The 27,093-nt window shown below is 48.2% G+C and overlaps 1 protein-coding gene and 1 long non-coding RNA gene across 4 annotated transcripts in view; both read right to left on the bottom strand.

Annotated features, from left to right (window-relative positions):
• KLHL29 (kelch like family member 29) overlaps nucleotides 1–27,093 on the bottom strand; it is a 327,064-nt gene that overhangs the window by 86,418 nt on the left and 213,553 nt on the right. The gene's annotated exons all lie outside the window — the stretch shown is intronic.
• LOC145546260 (uncharacterized) lies at nucleotides 10,024–21,094 on the bottom strand. The gene is made up of 2 exons (XR_014082704.1): nucleotides 21,017–21,094; nucleotides 10,024–10,364 (listed from the first exon to the last, which is right to left on the bottom strand). It is a non-coding gene; the product is annotated as an uncharacterized LOC145546260 (long non-coding RNA).

The following is a 27,093-nucleotide window of genomic DNA, read 5'->3' as shown; positions in this document are numbered from 1 at the left end:
GGGGCAGCATCTGCCCCAGCTGTGTGGATCCAGGAAAGCTGCCTGGAGGAGGGGGGCTGAGTCCTGAGCCTCAGGAGAGGGGTATGGTGGGGTTGAAAGCAGGGGGTGATGTGCCATTCTGGGCACAGGGAACATGATGCACTTGGGGTCAGAACATGAGGGCATGCCGAGTGAGGGTTTGGGTTCCTGTTCTTTCATTGATGAAGTCCCCCTGGCAAGGGTGGAGTGGCTCTGAGTCTCAGTTTCTCCACCTGCAAGGAGAATGACAGTCTCTGCCTTCCCAGACCTGAGAAGAGATCTGTATCAGAACATGCATGAAAAGTGCCCGGGGGGCTCCTATACAGCAAGGTGCTGATTGCAGGGGGCTGCTGCTTTGGCCTCATTTGTGCACACAGGTCACAGGAGTGGCGTGAACACCCCCAGCACAGCTGTAACCACACTCCCCACACGTGGCTGGGGAATGAATGTGTGCGTCCCCCCAGAGTTCAGTTCCTAACACCCAGGTGATGGTGTTATGAGGTGGGCGTTTGGGAGAGGGTTAGGTCATGAAGGTGGAGTCCTCATGAGAGGCCCAGGTGTCCTTAGAAGAAGGTGAGAGACCCCATCTCCTCCCTCTGTTCTTTGCCGAGAGGACCCACGGGGGAGTCAGCGGATGGCACCTCCTAGGAAGTTTCTCACCAGAGCCTGATTGTGCTGGCCTCCTGATCTCAGCCTTCCAGCCTGCAGAACCGCGAGCAATAAATACCTGTTGTTTATAAGCCGCCCAGGTTACGGTCTTTCAATAGGGCCGTCTGAGCTAAGACACACACACACGCGCCTCCCACGGTTCACACTCCAGGGTACAAAGAGACAGCAGCTGGCATGCACTGATGCCCTACACGTGCTCCCACCTCCCCCAGCAGCACACCCTGACTCGCTGAGCCCTAGTCTCTGGGGATGTATGGTGGCTGCCCCTGCACCAGGGCCCTGGATGCCAAAGCTGTATTTAATTAACCCCCTCACTTCATCATTCTGGGCTCCTTCTGAGCATCAGGTGTGAGGCTGCGGAAGCTTCAAGATGAAGGGGAGGAGAGTAGACTTACCCCCTCCTTGCCCCCTCCAGGGCCTGTTCCTCAAAGGTGTGTGTCAGCCAGCATATTGGGTGAGCACTCCCCAAATGCAGGGGGCAACTTCCTGCTGCACATTTTGGTGGCGGCTCCTTCTAATTTAAAATATCAATATATCCATGCTCCCTTTGTCCTCCTGGGGGCTCAGGATTCTCACATTTTTTCCAGGCTGCCCATTTCTCTGCCTGGAGGAGTCTCTCCCATCCGTATCAGGGCCCGACACACTTCTCTCCTCCTAGATGCTCCAGACCCAGGCCCAGGAAGGCAGGAGCCTGGGGGGCGTGGGGTGGGAGGCTGGGGTCTGGGAAACCTGGACAAGACCATTCTTCCCTCTAGGTCTCATTTGAAAAATGGGCAGTTGGAAAATAGCAGTACATCTTAGCCTGGAGTCCTTTTCCATTCTCTCACCAGGGCTCCCTCACTCCGATGGGCTGGGTAGGGGGCTGGGGCTCTGGGTTGCTGAGCCAGTGCCTCAGCTGCTGCTGCTGCTGGGGGAGGCCTGAGACCCCTGCACTGGACGCTTTGCAGGGCCAGCCTCCATCGCAGGCAAATGCTGGGGACTGGGGCTTGGAGCACTCTGGTCCCTCCTCCAAGGCTGTCTTGCAGCAGTTGTGGGTTCCTAGGGCTGGCAGGCTGAGCACCATTAAGACAGTGTTGCGGTAGCTCAAAGAACAGACTGTTGGACTCTGTGGGAGAAGGTGAGGGTGGGATGATTTGAGAGAATAGCATTGAAACATGTATATTATCATATGTGAAATAGATCACCAGTCCAGGTTCAATGCATGAGACAGGGTGCTCAGGGATGGTGCACTGGGATGACCCTGAGGGATGGGGTGGGGAGGGAGGTGGGAGGGAGTGTCAGGATGGGGGACACATGTACACCCATGGCTAATTCATGTGAATGTATGGCAAAAACCACCACAATATTGTAAAGTAACTGCCTCCAATTAAAATAAATTTAAAAAAATAAAAAAATACATAATCATGAACATTAAAAAAAAAAAAAGTGTTGCGGTAGCTCCCTGAATGCTGGTCCCATGGTCAGGACCGGGCTCACCCACAGGGTAGTTCTCTTTATGCACGGTGTACATTGGCTTCTACGTCCATCTTTGTGGACTTGGCCTCTCTTAACTGCTGGTGTTTCTCAGCATTCTAGAATGTCCTTCTCATTTTCACCTTGTTGCCAAATCTTTGCCACCTTTAAATCCAAGACCCCACATATTCAAATGCCTCCTGCACACCTCCACTTTGATGGTCCTCCTGCTCCTCCAACTCAGCATTGGATTTCCAGTGTCTTCTTCTCCAGCACAGACCTGCTTTCTTGGCTGTGTGCTCGGTCCCAGAGCCAGTCCCCCGACACAGTGTCCCCTTCCGGAGCTCAGCAAGACCATACCTAACCCTAGGAGGCCAGGCAGGCTGAGAGTGGGGAACGCAGAACTGGGCTTGGGTATGAGGTCAACTTGGCATGAGTCCTTTGCTTTTCTAAGGGGCATTCTAGGTGAGAGGAGCCAGGAGATGTTAGGTGAGACAGGTGAGGATGGGGCTATGCCTGCTTCACTCTCCCTCATGTCACCTTCTCCTCATTTCCATTCACGGCTTCTGATTTTTTCAGCAGAGTGGTATAGCCCGACAGCTTTCTGAAGCCACTGGCCACATACTGAACACTTTGGGGATTCATTGACCCTTTCCTCTCATGGAGGACATAGCTGATCTGGTCAGGTTATGGATTTAGGAAAGATTGTAATATTTCAGTCTCTGCTTTATTAATGCCATGTGTATCAGTCAATCAGTGTTCTCCAGAAAACCAGAGCCAATAGGAGATTATTTAACTAATTAATTAACTATAGGGAATTGGCTTATGTGATTAGGGGGGCCTAGAAGCCCCAAGACCTGCAGTTGGCAAGCTGGAGACCCAAGAGAACCAAAGCTGTAAGTTCTGATCCAAAAGCTGGCAGGCTCAAGGTCTAAGAAGAGCAGATGGTTCAGTTAGAGTCCGGAGGTAGGGAAAAAACCTGTGTTGCAGCTCAAGCAGTCAGGCAGAAAGAGTTCCCACTTATTTGTGGGAGGGTCAGACTTTCTGTCCAGATACGTAACTACTAGATGAGGCCTTAGGGAGGGTCATCTGCTTCACTCACTCCACTGATTCAAATGTTGATTTCATATCGTACGACATCCTTTATATGTGGAATCTAAAAATAAATGATACAAATGAACTAACAAAACAGAAAGAGACTCACAGCTTGGAAAACTTATGGTTGCCAGGGGGACAGGATAGTTAGGGAGTTTGGGAAGGAGATATACATGCCGCTATATTCAAAATGGATGACCAACAAGGACCTATTGCATAGCACATGGAACTCTACTCAACGTTATGTGCCAGCCTGGATGGCAAGGGGGTTTGGAGGAGGATGGACTCATGTATACGTATGGTTGAGTCCCTTTGTTGTTCACGTGAAACTACCACAACATTGTTAATTGACTATACCCCAATACAAAATAAAAAGTTTAAAGTGTTTTTTTTTAAGACATACAGGTATACATTCTGCAAAAGACATGTAAAAAAATCAAGAAACATTTGTAGAAGTCAAACAATGCCCGTAAAATATATATGTAAAATATATACATAAAATATGTATAGTACATGTATAAACACCATTTTTTATATGGGCAAAATAAAAACAAGAAAAGTGTGACCAGCACTAGGAAAAACAACAACAACAACAACAAAAAGCAAATGTTAATTTCACCCAGAAACACTCTCACAGACACACCCAGAATAACATTTGGCTAAATATCTCGCCGGCTCTGCCTTGGCCAAGTCAAGTTGACACATAAAATTTACCGTCTACTACAACTTCCACAATATTGTCACTTTTTGTTGCAATTTTTATACGAATCTGTCCTCTGGGTAGGGAGAGTCTAGGCAGCAAAAAAAAAAAGTCAAAACAATAAGAATGCGAAGCAGCGCAATTCCTTTCATAATTACGGAATTTTTCCTCCGGCTCTTCCTTCCCAATAAATACTGCCCACTCCCAGGAGAGAGGCAGGGTCAGTCTGCCTCTTCTCTATCTCCCAGCAAATAAAGGAAATAACACCACTTCCCAGCCCCTCTGCTCCCCACATCTCAGCCCCACCTTGCTTGCTTCTGAACTGTTGAAACTGTAATGGGCAGTGACTTTTGTGCTTCCAACACCCTTGGGTACCCTTTCCTGCCCAGCCTTCCCAAGCTGCTGCTTTATGCATTACCCACAACATCAAAAATGTTCCACTGGTGGTTTCAAGATTCCTAAAAAATAGATTCAAAACATCTTTAATACTCTCTGAAGAAGCAATATATCACAGAAAAGCAGTAACCTTTAGTATTGCTGATACTATCCAGACGGAAGGCTGATCAGGAAGGTAACTGCTGCCTATTCTTATGCCGCGTGGCTGCTGCTAGAAGTGCATTGTAGCCGGCCACCCACCCACCGTTTGTACTCCCGAGAAAGGAAAATGCAGAATTTCCAAGTGTCTGCCTGATGCCCTTTTATATAACCTGAAAAAGACTCACAGTATTTGAAGGTGATATTTTCCAAGAAAAAACCTTCCCCTATTAACACAACATGCCTGAAAGTAAAAGACTGACCATTTCTACAGCAAAAACAAGTCCTGCATGGAACGCATTTTCCTTCCTTTTTTCCCCCTCGCCTTACAGAGTCCGACTAAGCACAGCCCAGCGGCACAGAGCCATGAAGACAGAGCTGCGGCTGAGCCTTGTCAAGACCAGCTGGAAGGAGGGAAAGCTAAATGGATTGTTATGTATGCGAGCTTCACAAGGACTAAAAGCCAGCAAGGAACTCCCTTCCTTTGACAGCCTGAGGGGCAGATATGGGGTGGATGTGAGCCCCAGAGAGGCCTTCCTGCCTGGTAACTCCTGAGGGGGTTCTCGACAGGTCCCGCCTCCCGGTCTTCTGAGGATGCAGGCGGGAAATCGGATACGTGGATCTGCCATCTTGTTTACTTTCTTTTTTTTTTTTTTTCTGAAGGTTAATGTTATGGGCAATCAAAGCAAACTGCGAGGGGAAGACGGAAGGCAGAAACATGAAAACCCTTCAGACCACTGAAAGGTTTCGTTTACCTTTGGTAAATAAAAGCGTGTTCCTGTTTTCCCAAGGATATTTCTGTTTCACCAGCTTACAATTCAAACTGGGCTGGGCAAACATACTGTGACATGGTCACAGCCCTAGACTGGAGAGAAAGCTCTGAAATGGGAAGTAGAAACCAAACAGAGGGATTCTCCTCCCCGGTGCTGCTCCCTCAGCTTTGGGAGTCAGAACAGTTCTGGCCAGAGGACCTCTGGTGTGACCTCTGGCCGTCTGCCCTGCTCTGAGTGGGGCTCCGTCGTGATGGACAATGGGGACAGGGCCGGAGTCGTCAGATTGGGTAAGAACCCCAGAACCACCTCTCACATGCTCTGTGTTCTGGATGGGTCTCCAGGCTCCTCCAAGCCTGTTTCCTGATCTGTAAAAAGGGGATGGTATCAATCTTACAGTTCATGGGGTGGGCGGGAATGATGGATGGCAAACCCACAGCCCAGGGCCTGGCATGGATTCAGCTCCTCCAAAATGAGAGCTTTTATTATTCTCATTATTCTAGAAAATGTCTCTGTGAATTGTTTGCTTGGTGATTGAAGCTACGTCTCTTTTTAATAAAATCTTGATTTAAAAAAGACCCGAAGGCATCTCTTGTTTCTTTATTTAGCAGAACAGGGAGTGCGGCAATATTGCGATACTTGGCAAATCTCTCACTCTGGCATTCATTGCTGTGTCTTGTTTCTCCTCCTTTCATCGTTCCCTCTTTCCCCCAATTTAAGAAAGGTTAGTTTAGGTAAAATGAGAGTCATGAGGCTCCGCCCACTTCCGTAGCCTTCCTGTCACAGAATTAAGGAATCTGATGAAAGCTAAGTGTGAGCTCTATGCAGGGCTCAGTAGGAAGAGAGAAGCCGGGTCGGAAGAGAAAGGCTCTGAGGGGCTGCCTGGGGTGGAGTATCAGTGGGAGAGCCTGGGGGGATGGGAGGGAGGGAGGTATAAACCCTGGACATGCTGCCACGTGGGGACACATGGGCAGGAGCACAGGGGGCCACACTCCCTGCTGGGACCCACAGTCCCTAGAGAGGTCATTCTCATGAGTCCCGAGGGGATGGACTCTGGAATCCCTCATGAGAAAGAAGCAAGGCCACCAGGCCCGGTAGACCAGAGGCCACAGTGAACTGGCTCCCCAAAAGAGAAGCAGACGTGGGTCCTGTGGGCCTGGGAGCAGGCATGGGGTGGGAATATTTGCTGATAGGGGACAAAAATGAGCTTGTGCTGAACAAGGGCGATGGTGCTGTCACTCTGCTGAAGGCCAGGGAAGCCCAACCCGACTGACTCGGCCACTTCATTTAAAAACATAACCCTCAACGCCAGCCACGTCTATGCAGTGACCCCCAGAGCGTGTAATCATCCGGTTGCAAAAGTGAGCGTGCCAGTGTCTATGGGTATGAAGCCACCTAGACTGGAATAATGCGTTTTCTCCCAGGTAAGGGTCACGCAATGTGCTATGTCAGCACCATTCCTTCCCGCCAAGCCCTCTGCACCTGTGTGGAGGCACTCAGCCCACACTTGCTCGCCCTGGGACGAAGCCTGGTTCCAAAGAGCCCAGGACCTCCTCCCTGGAACGATGCCACTTTCAGCAAGGTAGCTCTCAACATGGAACACAGTAGAGAGAGGCTTCTGGGCACACGGGCTCCCGGTCTCGAGCCACAAGCAAGCATGCAAGGACCTTTCTACAATGTCCCAGTGGCTCTGAAATCAAAGGCAGGGTCAGGGGAAGGGGTCGGTGTCGTCTCCAATCATGGACTATCAGGGTGCTGAAAACATACCAGCTGCAAGTACAAAGGATCAAGAAAAATATTTGGACTGTTCTGCTAATTTTATTAAGCATAACAGGATTTCAAACCATGCTCAACTTTTGTGCAAACTCAGGAATGTGGGGAGAGCCAGCACTGATATTGTTTCCATGTCTTTTGTGTGCTTAGTTGCTCAGTTGTGCTTGACTCTTTGCGACCCCATGGACTATAGCCTGCCAGGCTCCTCTGTCCACAGAATTCTTCAGGCAAAAATACTAGAGTGGGTTGCCATTTCCTCCTCCAGGGGATCTTCCTGACCCAGGGATTGAACCCAGGTCTCTTGCATCTCCTGCACTGGCAGGCGGTTCTTTACCACTGTGCCACCAACATTCACCTCTGTGTTCACTGCAGCACTATTTGCAATAGCTAAGACATGGAAGCTTGCAATAGCTAAGACATGGAAGCTTCCATGTCTTAGCTGTTGCAGACAGTGCTGCAATGAACACAGGGGTGCATGTACCATTTTGAAGTATAGTTTTGTCCAGATATATGCCCAAGAATTGGATTGCAGGATCATACGGCAACTCTTGTTTTTTTTTTTTTCCCTGAGTGACATAGGGAACCATTGGAAGCTTTTGAGCAGGGTAATGACAAAATCAGATTTGTGTTTTAAAAGACTCTCCCTGAACCCTCCTACACTGCTGGTGGGAATGTATCAATAAACTGGTGCAGCCACTGTGGAGAAAAGTATGGATGTTCCTCAAAAAACTGCCCAGGTCTACAGTGTGTTTTCCATAAACACTGGGGTGAGTGCCTTCCCCTAAAAGATGGCTGACAAGACACAGAGGAAGGCTGAGCTGTGAAAGGGGGTAAAGATCCAGAGATGATGGGAGACTGGAGGGTTAAGCAGACAAGCACAGGAAGAAGTGACTTGATGTCTAGAATAGAATTCTGGGGGAACCTTGTGTTGATGGAGGTAGAGATGGTCCGGCTCTGTGAGAAGAAGCAGTGCCTGACTCCTGGCAGCCGCATCTGGCTGGGCGCTATCTTCTCCCCACTCCCGGCTCCCTCTGCTCCAGCCCAGCTGCTTCCTGACCCGATAGCATGTGCATCTTCACCCCAAGCCTGTTCTTCCCTTGGGTGTCTGAGTCACTTATGCTCTTAAGTCCTTTAGGTCTCTGTTGAAATGCCACTTCAGTGAGGTCTTTCCTGAACCCATTATTTAAAATAACACACCCAACACTCTGTACTTATTTTTCTCCATGGTGCTTATAGCATATTGTCTGATTCAAAAGAATGTATATTCCCCAGTTTTTGTGCATGGTATTCTATACTTGCCCATTATGAATGCTAATTGCATTCTCAGATTTTCTACACTCTCACTTTTGTTTCTATTGGTTGTTTAGAGGATGTGCTAAAAATCTCCCACTGTGATTGTGGATTTTTCTACTTTTTTCCTTGTAATTCTATCAATTTTTGCTTCATACATCTTGGAGCTATATTCTTTTGTGTATGCAATTATTGTATCTTCCTAGTGAAATGAAGATTTGCTTTTTAATAATTAGTAGATGTCCTTTAACTCTGTTATTAACTCAAAAAATACTGCTTTTTGTCTTAAAGTCTACTTAGTTTGATATTAATGTAGCTACACTTGATTTTCACATGGACTCTTTTTTCCTCATCTTTTTACTTTTAATATTTCTATATCTTTTATCCTTGAATGTGTTTTTATAGACAGCATAGAGTCAGAATTTTTAAATTCAGTTTGAAAAACTTTCTCTTTTAGTCAGAACATATCCATTTGATGAACTTACTAATGTACTTAGGTATAAACTTATCACTTTATGAAGTGCTTTCTATTGGTCTCAGGTATTCTAGATTCCTCTTTCTCTTTTTTCCTTTTCTTTCTTTCAGATTAAATATTTTGCATTATTTCATTGTAATAGCCTTAGACATTACTACCTGTATCCTTGACTTATTGACGTCTAAAATTTATTGATATTTATCCTCTCTTCCTTGTAAATTCAAGGACCTTGAAATAATTAAACCCCATTTACCATCCCCTCTCCTCCCTATGCCATTTTTACATCTATTTTTTTTCTGTCTGTGTTAAGCTCCATATGCAAGTATTTTTATTGTTTTATAAGTTAATATCCACTTAGACATACATTTTTACAGTTTTTATTGCTTACATTCCTTCCCCAAACTCCAACCTTTCATCTTGAATTAATTTCCTTCTGCCTGAGGAATATACTTTGGTATTTCCTTTAGTGTGGGTTTTCTGGTGATAAATTATCTCAGCTTTGGTTTGTCTGCACATTAAAAAAACTCATTTTTGTTCTTGAAGGGTATTGTCACTGGGTATAAAATTCTAAGCTGACAGTTTATTTCAGCACTTTATAGATATTCCCATTGTCTTCTGACTTCCAAAATTTTGTGTTTAATTATTATACCTTTGGAAGTAATCCTTTCTTCCCCTGCTTTTTGGATTTGTCTCTGTCATTAGTTTTCAGCAGTTTTACTATGAATGCCACAGTGCAAACTTTTTGTTTATTCTGCTTGGAATTTGTAATGCTTCTTAAATCTGTGACTTGATGTCTTTTGAAAGTTTAGGAATGTTCTTTGCCCTTATCTCTTGAAATACTGCCTCTGGTTCATTTCCTCTGAACTTTCTTTGGAATTTCAAGTACCCATGTGTTAGACTTTTTCACTGGAACCTCAACGTCTCTCACCTTTTTACTTTCTTGGGGTATTTTTTACTCTGTCTCTCTGTACTTAGAGCTGGATATCTTTTCTAACCAATCTTTTAGTTCATATTCTTCCTTTTGGTTGTATCTGTTAAATTCATTATTGAGTTCTTAATTTTGGGTATTATGCATTTATTCACATTTGTTTCTTTAAAATATATATATATATATATTTTTTTCTCATTCTCTTCTGAAAACTCCAATTTTGCCTGTTGACACCTTGATCATGATAAGATATAGTTATTTTAAAGTTTGTGTCTGCATCTGTAAACTCTAATATATCTGGAGGCCCTATGAGTCTCCGTTTCTTTTTTGTTGTTTCTACTGATTTTTGTTCATATTGTCTTCATGTGTCTCCTTGTCCAGCCACCAAGGGTTCTCCACTGCTTCTGGCATCAAGTGAGTCCCAAAGGGTGGTCTGATGTTTTTGTCACACTACTACTCCTCTGCTCAGCTCCTCTTTCTTACCTGAGTGAAGGACCGCCCATTGCTATGCAACTAGTAGCTGGAACCACAAGCTCTAAAATTAAACAGGGGTCTGTGTTCAAGTCCAAACAGGAGTCTGGTTCACCAATGACACTTAGATTACTGGTATGCACTGTCTTGGGCCAATTATTTAACTTCTTTGTGTTTCAGCTTCCTCACCTATAAAATGGAGATAATAAACACTACCTCATAGGTTTTGTTTAAAGCTTATATCAAATCAACATGTAAAGCATTTACTATAGGCTCTGGGGAAAAGTAAAGTAAGAGTAGAGTAAGAGCCAATTGAATGCTCATCATTGTTATTTTTATTACCTGTTCTGAATTTCTCAAACCCACCCATTTTTCTTGTCCCCACTGTTATTACCCATACCTGGGCCACCATCATCATGAATTTCTGTATCTGACTCCACCTTGGTAGTCCTGCTTCCTGTCTTATCACCCCACAATGCAGCCAGTGTGAACTTTCTGAAGTGCACACCTGATCACTGTTTTGATAAACCCTTCAGTGGCTCCCCACTACCTTCAGGATATGGTCCAAACTGACCTTGGCAACTCAGGTCTGACTGCTACTTCTGTCCATTGAACCATGTTCAGTCCTCTGAATTACCAAGCTGATTTTGGTCACTGGGACTCTCCAAGGAGCTCTCTCTTCCCCATTGGCCAGCTTTCCCCTGGATAGCTCCAACTCATTTCACAGGTCTCAGCTTAGACAAAATACCCACAGGAAGGCTCCCCCAGAGCCTGCAATACCTACCATCACCATTGCCGGCCATACCACATGCTGTGTGCTAAGTTGCTTCAATCATGTTTGATTCTTTGCGACCCCATGGACTATAGCCCATCAGGCTCCTCTGTCCATGGGATTCTCCAGGCAAGAATACTGGAGTGGGTTGCCATGCCCTTCTCCAGGGGATCTTCCTGACCCATGGATTGAACCCACACCTCTTACGTCTCCACTGGCAGATGGGTTCTTTACCACTAGCGCCACCTGGGAAGGCCATACCACACTTAACAGTAATAGACACAGTACAGTTGTATCTATTGTTGTAGTAGCTACAGTTGTCTGCAGCTAACTCCAGGCTTTGAGAGTGGGATCTCTTCTAGTTAGCATTGCATCCCCAGGATCTAGCACTCTGCCTGGCATACACTAAATAAAATTTTGTCAAATGAATGAGTGACTAGCCGATCAGAGGAACAGGTTAACAGAATCACAGACAAAAGAGAGCCCTGTGACCTACCTCAATTCCTAGTTGAAGAATCTTCTGAAACCAGCTCTCATACAAACCTCCTTGTAATTATTCTCTTCCTGTTCCTAGTGCAAGGCTTGCTAAAAACCTGTAAATATTTTGCTTCCTAATTGCTTATCTGCACCTTAATCACATAGTAGTTTTATTGTTATTATTATCATTATTGTTATTATTAACAGTGACAAATAAAACAGCATAAAAGTATTTCCAGAAAAAAACAATTGTGTGATTTAGAATTTTTAATTAATATGAGTTGGGGTTTGTATTGAATGTTCTGTGCGAGAAATGGATAATCCTCAGTACCTCCCCCCAACGGGTTTGGTATCTAAATACTCCATATTGTAATTTACATCTCAAGGGGCCCGTGTCACTTAGAAAACCATCAGTTCTCCAGTTATCTGCTTCCTATCAGCATCGCTTTCTCAAATGAATGCATTTCAATTAAAGGAAGAATTTACCAGAGTACATGTGAGGTGTGTATTTTGTGAATTATAGCTCTAACTTTGAATAAACACAAAACAACAAACATTTTCTGAGCTCCTATGATATCCCACGCATTGAAGATCAGACAAAGAGGAAAAAGGCTGAGCTCTGCCTCCAAGGAGACTGCAGTCTTGCTGGGGAGAAGGATGCAGACAGAACCAAAACATTCAATGAGATTTGGAGCAATAGGTGAGTGATCATCATATGGTGTGTGAGAGTTCCTGGTACAGAAGGTAAGCTAGAGATATGTTCAAGAGAAAACAAGGTAAAAGACTGAAACTTCGCTAAGTGGATACTGCCATTTTCATGTTTATAGACCCAGTTTTACTCCCTTCTGTATGTGGTAACATCTTGCAAATTATTTCTGGGCATTGCCTTTTCCTCTCTCATCAAACCAGGAACAGAGCTGAATATCACTATTCTTGTGTGGACACTAAAAGGTGACATTTTGGGTCAATTACTGATAACCTCCAAGATGGAGTCTTTCAGCCCCTCTGGGTCAATTCAAGGGCCCTGGGAAAGAGGGGTGTGTGAGAATTTAAACTGACTAAATTATAAATTGGGAGAATGGCAGTTCATATTGCGACAGAGCCTTGTTCATCAAAGAAACAAAGAATGAGGTATGAAGTCTATATATAATCAGATATAATTCAATTTCAGATATTCAGTTAAAAACAGCTTTCCTGGGTTAAGATCCACCTTGCAATGCAAGGGGCACTGGTTTGATCCCTGGTCAGGGAAGATCCCACATGCCATGGAGCAACTAAGTCTGTGAGCCACAACTACTCAGCCTGTGCTCTGGAACCTGCGAGCTGCACCTACTGAGCCCATGCTCTGCAACTACTGAAGCCTACGTGCCCTAGAGCCCGTGCTTCGCAACAAGAGAAGCCACTGCAATGAGAAGCCTGCACACCGCAACTAGAGAGTAGTCCCCGCTCTCTGAAACTAGAGAAAGCCCATGCGCATCAGTGAAGACCCAGCACAGCCAAGAATAAGTAAATGAATGTTAAAAACCCATCTTTCTCATTTGGTTTAAGATGAAAAAAACCAAAGTGCCTCACTGGTGGTCTCCCACCTCCTTTTCTCCATCCCCTGGTGTTTTGCAATCGTTTCCCCATCTCCTTTCATCCTTCTAGGGATGTCTAGCATAGAGCAGGGGGAAAAGATTCTTATCTGTTGTCAGTGGACCCCCTTCCAAGCCCCCCACCAATCTCTGTTCCCTGTGCATTCCGAGCCATTGGCTGGTCCTCTCTGGGTCACATCTCCTGCCTGCAGGACACCAGTGGCAGCACCCTAACTACTCGTTGAGTGGCTAAACTCCCAAGATGTTCTAGTTGCTCAGTCATGTCCGACTCTTTGTGACCCCATGGACTGTACCCCACCAGGCTCCTCTGTCCATGGGATTTTGCAGATAACAATACTAGAGTGGATTGCCCTTTCATTCTCCAGGGGATCTACTTCACCCAGGGATCAAACTTGGATGTCCTGCACTCCAGGCAGACTCTTTACCATGTGAGCTACCAGTAGACCACTGGGTCAACTTTTGAGGGTATGTGTCCCAGAAGACTGTCTGCCATTTAGTGGAGGCTCAGCAAGTCTCCGGCTGCCTCCTTCCTTCCCTGATGTGCCCACAAGTGCCCACTCTCTGGGTGCTCAAACCCCTGGGGAGGGACTTTCCTCTTCCCCTCCCCTCTTCTGTTTAGCTTTGGGAGGAAAAAAGTCTGATAAAATCTACTCACTCCAAGCAGTGAATGATTTGTTCCCTCAAGAGGTTAAAACTGCTAATTGCATTTCATAAGAAGAGGAATTTCATAAAGTGAACCTTTCATTGTTAAATTGGTCAGGCTGAACACAGAATTTTGGGCAGATCCCTTAAGAATCTGTCAGGCAATGCCTAACATGGTGCATTTAGATCTCGCAGCTGGATGGAATCAAAAATCTGCTAATGAGAGTGGAAGTCATGGGAAAGGCAGCCCCACAAGGGGATCCTGAACCAATGAGTTCGCGGAGACCCCCATACCTCACAGCAGAGCCTGCCAGAGGAACAGGCTGCTTCACCTTTCTGAGTACCCACTGTGCACAAGCCCCAGGTTTGCAGCTGACTGTACAGCTTCTGCTTACACCACCTCCCTGAATACCTAAAGGATGTTCTAGAAATCTCTCCTCCCTCCACCCCTCCCCCTCAACACTCACACATACACTCAAAAGTTGACCCAGACCCTTACCCTCTATATACTCTAACTTGTCCTTCAAGGAGTTTTCCCTGAAGTTCCTGAAGATCTGGTAGAAGAAGAAAAAGGAAGGTTCTGGATAACTTTCTTGCTTTCATTAGAATCCCTCTGTCTTTCAGACCCAGAGGCTAGGATATGCATCAGTTTGCATGGACACTTACATCAGCAAGGATTTACATGTTCTGGAAATAGGATCAGAATTTGCCTTCTATCTCAACAAAGTGAAGAGAAGATGGGGGTGAGGGCTTCCTCCATGTCGCTCACAGGCTGTTGTTCCTTTCAAGCCAAGGACCATGTTCTATGGAGGGCCTGATGGTCCCTGGGGGGCCTCCTCCCGCAGGGACACAGGGCAGCATCGCAGTCACCAGTGAGAAACAGGGCCATATTGTCCTCTAGGGGGTTGAGGACTGATGCAGGGTCTTACAGAGTAAGGAGGTCAGGTCAGGCTGGATCAGGCCTGACTCCAGCAGGCAGGGCAGAACTCTCGATTGACCCTCCATAAGGACCTTCCTGCTTCACCATCAGAGGGGCCTGGCCCTGGGTTCTGAAAAAGGTTAAGAAGACATCTAGCTGCCTCTGAGCCTTGAGTGCAGCCATGGGTGAGGGCAGGGAACTGAGTCAGGATGGACCTTTGTCCCCAGCCAGCCAAGGGGACAGAAGAAGAGGTGTGGGAGAGGGGTGGAGGGAGGCAGCCTCAAGGATGGGATTCTCTCCCATTTCAGAAGAGTGCCAACACTGGTTCCATGGCACCCATGCTTATTTTATTGTATTTTAAATTTGTTTTTATTTATTTATTTGGCTATGCCGTCTCTTAGTTGTGGCACACGAGATCTTTGATTTTCATTGTGGCATGTGGAATCTCTTGTTGCGGCATGCACGATCTAGTTCCCTGACCAGGGATTGAGCCCCAGGCCCCCTGCATTGGGAGCACAGGGTCTTAGCCACTTGACCACCAAGGAAGTCCCTCCATGCATATTTTAAAGTTCTGTTCTCATAGCTGCTCTCATTCCTCTCTTTCTCTCTGATGAACTCAAATGACCCAAAGTGACATGGTCTTTCCATTTTTCAGAGGCGCACTCAGTGCTCCAGGGGCCTGAGTCCTCAGGGCACGTCCACTGTCAGAACCAGAAGGAAAAGTTCTCGATGTCCACCTCCAGGGCTCCTGCTGCTGCCTGGAAGGGACGCTGTCTCCCAGGAAATCTGCCACTTTTATCACTGTCAATTCTTTCCTCTGGTGACACCTGCGTCCCAGTGGGACCACTTATCAGCAGGCCTTGTAACCAGCAGCAGCTGCTTCAGTTATGGAGGGGACAGTGCTCTTCCAACCGTCCAACAGTCCTGGGTCCAGAAGCCTCATGCTGGATAGCAACAGGGTCCCACCGGGCCTTTCCCAGCCCTGGGCACTGAGGACCAGAAGCACAATAGGTCTGTCCGTCTGTCCACCAGGCCCAGAAGCCTGAGTCCGCGGAAGTGACTGCTTGGTGCTATGGCCTCCTCACGGCAATTCTAGGCCCCTCCTCTGGGCAGAGCCTCTTTGGAGGACGTGGGTACAGGGCTGGATGATCACCCCCCCTCCCGATGATGCTTTCCTACCCTGAGCTCCATGGTGAACTGAGTGCAGACTCCTCTTCCCTCTGGCCCCTAATTGCAGCTGCATCAGGGCCTCTGGTAATGATTCCACTGGGGGCTCTACAATCAGGCGGCTGCTCCCCAGGGTTGATCTCTGGATGGCCCCCAAATCTGATCGTCTCAGATCGAAAATCTGGGATTGCAGAGTTCAAGAAGCCTCAAGGTCTCCCACCCAGCCACTCACTTTACAGGTGGGTTTTAAGCCCAGGCCCTTTCAAAGGCCCTGGGGTACATGGAAGAAGAGTAACCCGTGGTTGGTTTTCTGAAAGAGGCTGCCGGGTGAGGCGCAGCCAGGGAAGGATGCCCTCTCTCTGGTGCTAGGGTCAAGGAAAGCCAATGAACACACTGCCCTGAAACTGGCCTACACTGAGGTGAGGCACTGTCCTGACCTATGACCTCACCCCAGATTGCTCACCACCAGGTGGGGCTCAGAGGGCCGCTCACTCCATATCCAGGATCTCATCTGCCAATGGACGGGAGTCATGATGTCATTTCCCGAGAAATCAAGGGTCGACGGGCCACAGAATCGCTGGCCAATCCAAGCTGGCCTGGGATGGCAGACCCTTCTGTGCCCTGACCTCTCTGAGCCAGCAGGGTGCAGTCCCCTGGGCCCAGGCTGAATTAGCACTCGTGATCCAGCCTCACACACCACCTGGAATCAGACTCTCTGGAGACAGGACCTGAATTTAAACAGGCATTTTCTGTCAGAACAGCTGCCTAGAGCTGTTCCTTGGCTGGGAGGGACAGTCAGTTACTTGTAGGCCACGATCGCGGCTTTCCTGACCCCCCCTGGTGGCTCTCAAAGTGCTCCACTGACCTCACCCAGGACCCGGAGCAGGTGGGGAGGAGGCTTCCTGGGGCGGTGTGTGTGTGTGTGTGTGGGGGGTGGATGTGCTGACTCAGGGTCAGCCTGGGGGCTGACCAGGACAGAATGTCTCCAGGAGCCTTCTGTGCAGCCGCTGCAGCCAGCGCTGTTACTAAGAAAAGCCCAAGGAGAAAGGGTAACCCAACACGCCTGCCCCACACAGGCCTGGGGTGGAAGGAGGGGCAGATCACTCAGGGGCTGCTCCAGGGGGCTCAGGGTCAGTGTCACGTCTAACTGTCCTGCACGCCATCCCCCTTGTTGGTTAGGGGGAAGAAGCCCTGTGCTCTGGTTGTCTCCAAATCCTGCAGAAACTAGGCATGGTCAGAGGGGCCCCCCAGAGGGGCTATCCTGTGCTTGTCAAAGGTGTTGAGGACCAGGGACACACTCGGGCTCCCTTACAGATGTCCCCCACCCCTGGGTGAGCAGGTGTCAACAGGGCTGTAACTGCCATGGCCACTGGACTCTGCTCATTGCCCCTGTCTCAGCCTGGCCATTCACCCTTCTCTGGACCCAGAGCCCCAAGGGCTTCCCTCTCTGGGTGAGCTTGAAGCAGCAACTGTTAACTGAGCCCCACATGTGCCTGATATCGAAGAGGCTCAGGTAATTATCTGGTGTGTCCCATGAGAGGCTGGGCCACAAACAAATGACCTGCTAGGATTATGGGTAGAAATCCCTGACATCATAAAAAAGTCATCAGGCAAGAGCTATCTGGGCAGTGTTGTGGGCTAGCCTGAGAGTCTAAAGACCAAAAACGCTCTATTTAGTGGGGAGGTTGCTATGGACTGAATGTTTGTGTCCCCCCAAAATTCATATGTCGAAATCTTAACCCCCAATGTGATGGTATTAGAAGGTAGTGTATTTGGGAGGTAATTAGATGATGAGGGTGGGACCCTCACAAATGGGATTTGTGCCCTCATAGAAGAGATCCCAGAGAGTTCTCTAGCCCTCTCCCTGCCATGTGAAGATACAATAAGAAGTGGGCAGGCTGTAAGCTGGAAGACAGCCCTTGTCAGAACCTGACCAAGCTGGCACCCTGACCTTGGACCTTCAGTTCCCAGAACTATGAGAAATAAACTTCTCTTGTTTATAAGCCACCCAGTCTGTTGGTGTATTTGTTATAGTAACGAGAACTGAGACAAAGGTGCACTCTTGTTTTTCACTGGGCATCTTGGAGCATCCCTCTCCCCCCAACTCCAGTGCTTTTGCCTGAAGGAATCTGTTCTTTGTCTAGAACTGTGGAAGCTGGAAGGAAGTCACAATGAGATGCAGAACACAGCTTAGTTCTCGTAGAGCCTCGTTTGGTCCTACATTCCCACTCTGGGGACTGAGGTGGTCCCTAAAGGGTCTGTCCTCATCTGAGGGCATCATTCATAAGCACAGTGTGGTTTAATAAGACGCAGACCTGCCAGTGCTTTCCTCTGGCAAACCACCCAGAGTGGAGACTTGAAAATAGATGCTTGTTCCAGTGTGGAGTTTTGCTCCCTTACAGCCACATAAATTACTTCATCTCATTTAACTGCCATTAGCAAATTATTAATCTAAATTCACACACCCAGAGTGAAATCACTGAACTCAGACATTTTACTATCAAGGATGCTTTCCTTCCAACCAAAGCCCATTTAAAGTTGTGTGAATTTCAGCAGCCCAGCAAATCTTGCATCCCTGCTTGCTGAGCCTCTCAATAGCCCTTGCAGGCATTTACAAGCCCCTTTCCCTTTTTAATGAGGCTTTTTGTCTAGTTTTTGAGCACATGAGTATTCCTGGATTGGTATAGTACGGTGGGAGGCTTCCCTGGTGGCTCAGCAGTAAAGAATCTGCCTGCAGTGCAGGAGACTAGGGTTCGATCCCAGGGTTGGGAAGATCTCCTGGAGAAGGAAATGGCAGCCCAACCCCAGTATTCTTGCCTGGGAAATCCCATGGACAGAGGAGCCTGGAGGGCTACAGTCCATGGGGTTGCAAAAGAGTCGGACACAACTGAGAGACTAACACAGCAACAACAGTATCGTTGAGTGGTCAGGGGTCCAGCCTTGGGGGTCAGACAAAACAGATTTAAATCCCAAGCAGTTTGAACATTAGCTAACCTCAGATTAACTTCCCTAGGACTTTGTTTTATTATCTGTAAACTGGGAATAATGTACTTATGTCATAGGGTTGTTTGAGCCTTAAATAAGACAATGCAGTGTGCTCAGTGCAGCATCAGACACACTGCAAGCATGCAGTGATGATGTTTATCATTGTGGCCATTGTTATTTTTAGCTAAATACAGGTGGACAGGGTCAAAGGTGGCCTCTTCTGCTCTCTGACTCAGAGACAAGAACTTGATCAGTGGCCCTGAGGAGACTCTGGCAGGGAGGGTGCGGTGTGAGCCAGGTCTTTCCCCATCTCCCAGCCTGATGGATCCCACTCTTTCTTGAGCTCATAAAAGGTTGCAGTGACAGTAGGTTATAGTGACAGCTTTTCAACAACTGTGTAAGTCTCTAGGACTCCCCCTTCCATTTAAGAAGGACATTCCATTTAAGAAGGTCTTATCCAGGAGTCGGTGGAGGCGATGAAATCAAAACGACAAAACTGTAAAAGCAGAGCCAGTGGAGGGACAAGGCTCCCTACACAGGAAGTCCCGGGAGCCCTGCCAGGTAAGTGTGGATGTCAGCTCGGGATCCTGGGACACAGATTCTCATTAGACAAGAGACTGGACCACACACACCCAGTGCCCAGGTTGGAAGACCAAGGACTTGCTGCCTCAGTAGCTGAGTCTTTAAGCCTCTAACGCTTTCACTCTTTCTCCGCTCCATGTTTTAACAATAATGCTATTTAATATGGGCCCGTCTGAATAACTTTTTTCTTCCTTCAGATCTACACCTATAGAAGGATGCTGTGTTGTCCAGACTGCCCATAATTCATTAATGTTGAATCTCTTTCCATCTGGAGACTTATACAGTTGTTGAAAAACTGTCACTATAACCTATTGTCACTGCAACCTTTTATGAACCAGCCTACATTTTTATGTCAAAAATTTATCTTAATGGCCTCACAGCTCTTACCTCCAATTATTTTGGTGTCACCAACCTCCAGCTTGGGCTGTGTTCCAGCTAATATGCGGGAACGAATTTCCTCTTTGCTCTTACCCCGGCCCCATGCTTGAAAACTTGTGGATAATGTGGCAGATCCCCTCAAGTGGAGGTATATATATATATATCTACTCCCTGCAGAATGTGAGGGAGGGCTGGGACCTCAGGGGGACACCCTGAGGAAGGCAGTGGAAGGCTGTGGCTGAACCCAGGGTATCACTATGTAATCAGTACATGGAAGGAAGCACAGAGGAGGGACCTAGCACCTTGTAACACCTTGCAAAGAGGCTGGGCTCATTCCCTGCCTCTGCCACCCATTTTTTTTTAATTTTAATTTTTTTTTAATGTAGACCATTTTTAAAGTTTTTATCAAATTTGTTACAATATTGCTTCTGCTTTATATTTTATTTTTTTGGCCATGAAACATGTGAAATCTTAACTCCCCAACCAGGGGTCGAACATGCACCTCCCATATTGAAAGGTAAAATCTTGACCACTGGACTGCTAGGGAAGTCCTTCCCCTTTGTTTTAAAATTACCAACAGCAATACACACATTCTCTGTCCACACAACAGAAAATGCTAGAGGAAAAAATATCGTGTATACTATTAAGGGTGAGTACCAGTTTCCTCATTTAGAATGCTTTACACTCTTACTTTTCCACAATGTTGTTTGTTTAGTCGCTAAGTCATATCTGACTGTTTCGTGACCCCATGGACCATAGCCCTTCAGGCTTCTCTGTCCATGGGTTTTCCCAGGCAAGAATACTGGAGCAGGTTGCCATTTTCTTCTCCAGGGGCTCTTCCCAACCCAGGGATAGAACCCATGTCTTCTGCATTGCAGGCTGACTCTTTACTGCTGAGCCGCTGTGGAAGACCACTTTTCCAAAATACATACGTGTATATTTACATGTATACACGTGTGAGAATATAAATATTTCTATGTGTAAATCTAAAAATATTTTCTATATTAAGTGTATATAAGATCTTGTGTGATATGTGTTCAATATATATGCAGATATTTAAAGATATTTCACTACTGTAGGAGTTGATGATAATTGAAAAGGTAACTAAAGAAACCAACATTACCTTCAATGTTTTGTTATTACTGATGGGGAAAGCCCTGACTCCTCTACAGCTACCTAGGAGGGATTCAGGGGTGTTGTATTTCCCCCCCTTAACAGGTAAGTGAACAGCACCAAGACAAGCTAAGAGACTTAGGCAAGGCCAGGGGCACATCTGGGCCTTGAACCGAGAGCTTGAAGCTCAGCCAGAGTCCTCACCACCAACCTTGGACGATTCTGCACGAGGCGCTTTTCTCCTCCCTGTTGTCTGACCTTGAGAAACTGAAACATTCTCTACTTTTCTTGCCCCTGCCTGCCCCACTGTAGCTGCTTATGTCATAAATGCCCCTTAAATAGGAAAGAATGCTGGGAGAGGAATGCGGGGGTTTCCTGTGACCTTTCCCCAGGCCAGCTGGCCAGTGCATGGGCAGCTCCTACAAGGCTCCGCACCAGGCCTGGCTTTCCCTGGCCCCATCCCTCTCCCTTGGCCTTCTGGGTCTGAGGATGGTCGCCTGGGATCCAGCAGGCAGAGACCCTGCAGTTCTGTATTCTCAAGCCTCATTTCAACATGGCCCCTTTTAGCTGCCAGGCTCCCCTTGGCACTGCAGGCAGGAGGACAGCCCAGGGACCCAGCATAGCGAAGACTCCCCATCACAGGCAAAGCACACTGCAGCCCCAGGCTCTGCTGGAGCCTCCCTTTCTCGGGGCCTCCACAGTCACAGGCTGGCACGCTGGGAGTTTTCTCTGTTGCAGACCCTGCTGTGAGTTAGTGATCTGTCCTTGGAGAGGGGCGATCATTTCTCCCTGTGGCTGGGTAGTGATGGCTCTCATGCAGCCATCCGTGGCTGCAGGGAGAGCTGGCATCAGGGATCCTGGGTGCAACCAGGACTGGGCTGGGTGTGCCCATGCACAACCCACGTGCACGTGTGCACGTGTGTCTGCAAGCAGTACAATGAATGCCGCCAGAATTCTGACTTTTTGCTTGAGGCAAATACTGGGAAGATAAACTCTTACACACTGTCCTGGAGTCAGATGATCCTGAGGTCAGAATCTTGGAAGGTTACTTACTTTGCAAATAACCTTGGCAAATGAAATTCCCTGCACTTCAGTTTTTAATTATTGTAAAGTGGGGATGATGCCCTACAGAGTGTGATGCAAAGTGTGTGCAAGGCACTTACACCTGGCAGGCAGTAAAGATTCAATACATGCCAACCACCATCACCATTGTTTTTGTCACTAACCTCGCGTGCACTCAGTCTGGTTATTATTGTCCTCTTGAAGTGTCGCCATGTCCCCCACACCCTGCGGAGCTGCCCAGATGCCTTTCTGATGCCTCTTAAGTCCTGCAGAACCAAGTAATCCCCAGATTGGAAAGGAGCCCGGGGCCATCCCCAGCACCCAGGGAAGGAGCTGTTCTCTCAGTTCGAAGGCCCAGGACTCCAGGGCAGGGTGGGAAAGGACCCAGGGGACCTACCTCCACGGAAGCCCCTGAATCTTCTCTTTAGAAGAACCTTACTGGCTCCCCATGTCCTGCTTTGGACAAGGCACACAGCAGGTTTGCAGCACAGCCTGGAGGATCCCAGGTGGCGCTAGTGGTAAAGAACCCACCTGTCAATGCAGGAGACTTAGGAGACATGGGTTTGATCCCTGGGTTGGGAGGATCCCCTGGAGGAGGGCATGGTAACCCACTCCAGTATTCTTGCCTGGAGAATCCCATGGACAGAGGAGCCTGGCGGGCTACAGTCCATGGGGTCGCAAAGAGTTGGACACGACTGGAGGGGCACACAGCAGGCTTGCAGCACAGCCTGGACGAGGTGCAGGGCTTTGAACCTCATTTCCAGCACTGCTTCCATCCCTCAGATCAAGCCCAACTCTCATCCGGGCATCTGAGTCCCAGTTCCTTCCCCCGTTCCCTTATGCAGACTCATTTTCCCCATCCTCTGCTGGGTCCTGTCTGCTCCTGCCAGGCTGGTTTCTTCTGAGCCTTCCTGCTGCCCCTCATCCGGTCCTTCCAGGTCCTGCCACCCAAAGCCATCATGCCCCACCTCCTACAGGACGGCCGCCATAATTACAAATGGCCCTTATCTTGTTTTCTGACCTCCTCTTTGCCTCATTCTGCCTGTGCGGGCAGAATGAGGGTTCCTGAGGCCAAGCGCTGAGCTGAGAGGACTAACAATACCTCCCTCAAAGGCTGCGTGACCTCGGGCAGGCTCCTCAGTCTCCAAGCTTCCACCTCTTCCTCTATAAAATTGAGGAAATGCTAAACAAATATCTAATTACACATTTTTAAAAGAAAGCCTCCCCTCAAATGTCTTTTTCATGTGAGGGCCTGTATTTCAGGGGAAGCCCATCTAATGAAAACAAAACTCCTGCCCCTGGCCCTGGTATACAGCAGTGAGCAATCTGGCTCTGAAAGCTATTTTATTTTCCTTTTTGGTGGGGAGAGGCTTGGCCATTAGCTCTGTTTGAGTCTAAACACGGCTCCGAGACTTCCTGAGTCCCCAGGCACCTATCTGGCTGGTACCAACCCAGAAGTACCACTTACGTTAGTGCCATGAGTAAGAGAGAAGAAAATCTGAAAAATGGGTGACATACACACCAGGCATCTCTTGTTTATTTATGTCCTCCTGTGTCTGAGATGGAGGAAAGCATTTTGCCATTCTAGGTAGGAGATGGCTTTGTCCTGGGACGGAAGTCTTCCTATCTCACCCATTTAGAGGGAGATGCTCACAGGGGAGGGATTAAAGATGTGCTAAAGAGGGATATTCCTGCTCCGGGACTTTCCCTAACGGACCGCATCCCCACTAGCTAAGTAGCTAACGCAATTTCATCTTCTGTTATGGAGAAGGATGACTCAGTGTGAGCTCTATTTTCTGCTCAGATCTAAGCCACGTTGTGCGCAAGGACAGTGTGGCACGGCCCCTGATTAATCATGGCGCGTCCGAGCGACTCTGTTTGTTCTGGGCCGACATGAGTGCGGTTACTAAATGGGCTCCTTGCTCTCCCCGGGGACACAGCCACCAGGACACGAAGACCTCTGCCTGGAGACGGAGTCTCGAAGAGGCTGATTTGTAGCTGGAGCCTGGATGAGAACTCAAGAAACCTCATACAGAATGAAGCTGTTGCCATCTAAATTTAATATGTTTTTAACCTGCTAATAGCCCTAAGGGATGGGGATGCAGCTGGCTGGCTGGGTCCGAATGGGGGGCATTGACTGCCTGGGGAGGGCACCAGGGTGTGAGGCTGCTGCCCTGCCTGGCCCCTGCTGTTGGGTGAAGGCCTCCTGTTAACATGTAGCACAGCTCAAACCACCAAAGGGCCCAGCTTCTCCATGGCAACCCCAAACAACCTATTCATTCCAGAGGCTATGCTGGCAGCAAAAGTGGACCTGGTGCCATGGAATGGTGTCCTCGTGACAGGCAATGTGAAAATGGTTCCTGATTGACCATCGGCTGCCTTCTGGGAAGGCTTCCAGGAATGAAGCCAGCCCAGGGATGGCCAGAGATGGCCTCAGAGAGGCCAGGGAGAGTGATTTACAGACAAGGCATCGTGGGTTATGGATGGGGGATGCTCCCTGCACTGGGAAACTCATAATTTACTGACACATAGCATCCTTGAAAGGGAGAGGATCCAGGTGGAAAGAAATGGTGGTGGGGATGGAAGAGACTCTGAGGAGGGGTCCCACAAGATTCAGTGGTTCTGGAGTATCCAGAGGGATTATCCTGGCTGTGTGTTGGGGACACTGCCTCTACACAAGACGAGGGGCCTCTGTCCCTCCCCCAAGACAGTCAGGATGCTTCTGCTCCACGAGGATACACACATTCACCCTCACGGCCCGGCCGGTGGCTGCCACCCTCCACCTGTCCTGCCTGCGTCTTCCTCCTCTGTGCTTCTGCTCCCACCCATGCTGGCCACAGCCTCCGCCAGCCTCTGCCCCGGCCTGCGTCCTGGTGCATGTCTTCATAGGAGGGAGGGAGAGGGGCTCAGCCTTGGAGTCAGACAGGTGTGGATCTGAACCTGTGGCGTGGATTTGAGTGGTATCAGGTAAGTTAGAACCTCAGTTTCCTGACCGGTGTAGTAGACACATACATGGGCTTGGGAAGGGTTTAGGGGGGCCCAATGGGGTGATCCATGTAAACTCAAGTGATGCTGCGTGAGAGAGGGGGGTTCATTTCCCCTTCCTCCCATTCTTCTCCTTCCACGCTTCACTACCTTCTTTCCTCCTGGCCCCGTGGCGGGTCCCCCTTTCTGGGCACCTGCCCCAGATGACCAAAACTGGGTAAAGCAGTCGCCAAAGGAGACGCCGCCAAGAAAGTCCATCAGGATGTTCCAAACACTCCGTCTCTGTTGTGGTAAACGATGACTTTAATTTACAAAGCAGACGAATACTAAATCTTCATGAAATTAAAAACTATATTATTTATGTGAGCGGAAACGGAAAACGTTCTGTAGCTAGCAGCAATCCGGCTTTGTAGGAGGAACACTAAAATAATTAAAACCACTCGTGCTTCAGTAATAAATAATGATAATAAATAAATGTCCTGACCTTAAGCGAAAATATAAAATTAAAACCCATTTGGTATGTAAATTCATTCAGGACGCTAGCGAGTCTACCAGTCTAAGATGGTGTGGGATGGAGGAAGCATTCACTACATGAATTTTGAAAGGAAAATCAAAGAACAACAGAGTTGTGTGTGTATCGACTCATTATTCTCCTTTAATTCCATCTAATGCTGTGTGGAGCCTTGAGGCTGGGACATTAATTTCCTGCTTTTTCTGTTTCACCAATTCCTCGTGGAGACTGGGAGAAAGAATTTCAATCCTGGAGGCTGAAATCAGGGGAGGCCAGAAAATTGCAGGAGGGGTGGAAAACAGAATTTCAGAAAGGCAATTTTTAACGTGTTTACAGAAAGACGATGAAAAGGGGTTGGCACAGAGCGGTGCTGGGGCTGCCTGGGGGTGCTGTGTGCCCAAGGGTTTGGGGGCACACGTCTTCTAGGGTGAATAAAACGCCGCTGCTCCTGCTCCAGGTGGGAACCATTCCAGGGCCTGGAGAAGCTGGGCAGGAAGTGTGTGGATGGCCTCTGACTTCAGGAAAACACCGATCAGTTCCAGATGGTGCACCCCCCGCCCCCCAACAGCCCAGCGCCTGACTTTACCGTGAAATTGCTGCTCGGTCCATGAAGCCTATGGTTCCCCGGGCTCTCCAAATATGGCCAGCCCAGGAAGCTGCAGGGCAACGTGCCAGGCAGAAACTTCCAACCACTGCTGTGTAAGAAGTGTAGAAACACCCTTTTCATTTTATCACATGTCTAAGACCTGCCACATGCAGCCTGTCATTTCAGGCTCCTAACTACCTAGTGAGGTGGGCGGGCAGCAATGGTTATTCAGAGTGTTGTGGCTCAGCTGTTAAGTTGTGTCCAACTCTTTGTGACCCCATGGACTGCAGATGCCAGGCTTCCCTGTCCTTCACGATCCCCTGGAGTTTACTCAAACTCATGTCCATTGAGTCAGTGATGCTATCTAACCAGCTCATCCTTTACTGCCCCTTTCTCCTTCTGCCTTCAGTGTTTCCCACCATCAGGGTCTTTTTCAGGGTGTCAGCTCTTTGCATCAGTGCAGGCAGGGAAAGTGAGGCACCAGAGCTCAGAAGAAGTGGCGACAGGGCAAGGGGCAGAATCTTGCCCTAGGATGGTGCTCCTGTGTAGCTGGGGGGCCTCCCTAGGGGAGGGAGGAGATAGAAAGGAAGGCTCTCTGGACCTGCCCTGTCAGCAGGACCCTGGTCCTGACTCCATGTCCCCTGAGGGATCACTGCTGTCCCAAAAGAGTGATGGAGAGGCTGTCCCACGGGAAAGAGAGACCCAGAATCATCAGCATCCTGAGAAGATGGGGCCTGGGGGAGAGTGAAAGCCCTGTGGAGCTATACAATGCAGACCGCCCCCCACAACCGTTCACTCTTCTGATACGACACACTCATCCTGGTAGAAAAGGAGGGAAAAGTCCAACCCAAGCCCTTCAGTGTCTGAATGTCTCCAAACATCCAGGCTTTGTAATCAAAGCACTGGCATAAGGACAGATTTCCCCCCACGTTTGAATCTCATTAGAAATCACTAAACTGTCAACAAGCCACCAGACCAGGTACCCTGATAACTGAGAGGTTTACCCCCTGGGGCTTGGGGAAGGCCTCCCACCCGCTGAACATGAGTGGCCCACCCCAGCTCAACCAGGGCTTTCAAGATCCCCTCCTGATCCTGCCTGCTAATTCCTATCTGACTCCATGATGGGCACAAAGACAAAGAAAGC

Source organism: Giraffa tippelskirchi, chromosome 4, assembly GCF_054371585.1.
Source record: "Giraffa tippelskirchi isolate mGirTip1 chromosome 4, T2T-mGirTip1v1.2.pri, whole genome shotgun sequence".
NCBI lineage: Eukaryota > Metazoa > Chordata > Mammalia > Artiodactyla > Giraffidae > Giraffa > Giraffa tippelskirchi.
Note: the sequence above shows the minus strand (reverse complement) of the source record. Positions and strands in the feature narration are given on the sequence as shown.